Here is a 2,647-nt window from a genome sequence, read left to right as displayed (position 1 = left end):
GAAAATGGAGTTGAAACCCTAGAAATGGAGTTAAGGGATTGTCTGAAGACTTGATTGGAAATCCTAATTAATTTAGGATTCAATCTTAGAGAGATATCTCAAATTAAAAAAAGGAAAACGGAAAAAAAGAAAATCGGGTAATGGAGATTCCAGATTTTTCTTGCGTAAATATAGAACTTGTATGACATGGCATTGCCACGTTAGACTCGGACCGAATTTCGGCCCTTTTGTTCGGAAAGAGTATCATTATTCTCCACAGAACCTATTTACTCCCTTAGGATTAAAGCTGTGTGTAATGTGAGTAATTGCTGATGCCACAACAAAATTGCCGAGTTATTGACAATATTTTAATGCTGCGTTTGGTGTATAGGAATGGAATGGAATGCAAGTGGGAATGGAATGACTATTCTCATTCTATTATTTGGTTGTAAATATGAAATATGTATGAATGAAATGATAATAACTATTCTAGTATTTGGTTTGACTAATTTAAAATTCAGAATGGAATAAATTTCAAATTGAATTCTCTATAATATCACTCTTAGTAACAAATAAATTTAATTAACAAAATGACATTCTCTAATAATTTTAAAAAAAATAAATGGTGGCAGTAGATGGTGGTGACGATGGTGGTGGAAGAGGAAAGTGGTAGTGGTGTAGGTGGTGGTGTTAGATGACAGCGGCGGTGGAAATGGTAGAGTGTGGTGGTGGTGGCAATGGTGGAAGGCGGTGGCGGTGGCGGTGGCGGTGGCAATGGTGGAAGGCAGCGGTGGTAGTGGAATGTGGAAGTGGTGTTAGTGGAAGTGGTGTTAGTAGTGTAGTGGTGGTCGTGGAAGGTAGTGAAGGTAGCGGTGATGGAAGGTAGTGGTAGTGGTGGAAGGCGGTGGTTGTGGTGGTGGTGGCGGTGGAAGAAGGCGGCGGCGGTGGTGGTGTTGGAAGGCGGTGGGGGGGTGGTAGAAGGCAGTGACGAAAGGTGGTGGCGGTGGCATTGTTGGTGGTAGAAGGTGGTAGCGGTGGCAGTGTGATAGAAGATGGTGGAAGGCGGTAGCGGTGGTGGCATTGGAAGGAAGTGGCGATCGAAGGCGGTGGCAGTGGTGAAAGGTTGTGGTGGAAGGTGAAAGGGGGTGGTAGTGGTAGAAGGTGCGGTGGTGATAGTAGTGGTAGTAGTGGTGGAAGGCGGTGGCTATGGTGAAAGGCAGTGGCAGTGGCGGTGGCGGTGGCGGAGGCGAAAGGTGGTGGCGGTGGTGAAAGGCAATGGCGGCAGTGGTAGTGGAAGTTGGTGGCGGTGGTGGTGGAAGGTGGTGGCGGTGGTGGTAGAAGGTGGTGGCAGTGGGGAAAGGCGATGACGGCGGTGGTGGTAGCGAAAGGCGATGGCGGCGGTGGTGGTGGAAGGTGATGGCAGTAGTAATAGTGAAAGGCGCTAGTGGTTGCGGCAAAAGAAGGCAGTGTCGATGGTAAAAGGTAGTGGCAGTGTGTTGTGAGCAATAATATAATAGAATGAATCCTTTATATGATAGGGCTATTTAGAGGGTGTCGAACCACAGAGACTTTGGTGGAATATCGAGTGTTTAATTAATATTACTTTGATTCAGAGAGTTAGAAAAGATTGTTTTATTTGGTGTGTGTCACGAATATAAAAGTAAAATTAAACTACAATAAAGGAATAAGATCAAAGAGAGAAGATCTTGGGGATTGACTTCACCACGAGCCTTATACTATGGTTAACTGCTCAACCTTGGGATTTCAACAATTATGTATCATATGGAATTAAACTCAGCAGCATTCATTTAATTCAGATTTAAAGAAAGATGTTTCATGAATTTCAACTAACAATAACCTATCTTCGGTTGACAAGAATTATCTACCTACCTACCTCTAACTAATGTTGTAGTATAACTCGTCTACCCTAGGCATAGACTATTAAAACATTCAATCACAAAAAACGTTTGAACACCATTACATGAACTCTATTATTATTGTCCGAGAAGCCCTTAGCCGCCAATCTCATACACTAAGAATATGTTGATTATAATTTAAGAACAATTAAATCTAAGGCAAGGTATTAATCATTCAAAAACCATTTAATTCATTAAACACCAACTAATCTTAGTCAATTGCTCAAAACCATGCAATCAAGATACATAAACAATTAAATTCCCAAAGTTAGAACAATCAAACCATAATACTAGGATTCTGGTTACATCAATGCCCTAAGAGAGAATTAGCTATTAATGACGACGCAAGATATCATCTGTGTTGTTGTGGTCTTCATCATCATGGATTGCACTTCTCTTCTGAGGATATTCACCTTCAACGCTTCAGAATAAAACCAGGAAACCCTAAAAGCCTCCACTAGATCTAGAATAACTTGTAAGAAGAAAAGAGAATCCAGGGCACTTTTCTGTGGCCTTGTGCATCCTTTTATAGAAGTAACTGACTTCTTACAAGGTTGTATGGGATTTAGGTCTTCTGGGGTCATCTGGGCCCGTCTGGGACGAAATATAACTTAATTAAAATAAATCCCGCAACTTTAAATTCTGACTTAATAGCAAAGGCTCTAGCAGAGAAGCTTCTGCTCGAGCTTTTTTGCATGTGCTCGAGCCTTTTGAGTTGTGCTCGAAGAAGAATTCTATAATTAGCCAAATTT

Source organism: Cornus florida, unplaced genomic scaffold (genome assembly GCF_030987335.1).
Source record: "Cornus florida cultivar Cherokee Brave unplaced genomic scaffold, ASM3098733v1 CherokeeBrave_3.0.0_Hap2_Chr03, whole genome shotgun sequence".
NCBI classification, from domain to species: Eukaryota; Viridiplantae; Streptophyta; class Magnoliopsida; order Cornales; family Cornaceae; genus Cornus; species Cornus florida.
Note: the sequence above shows the minus strand (reverse complement) of the source record.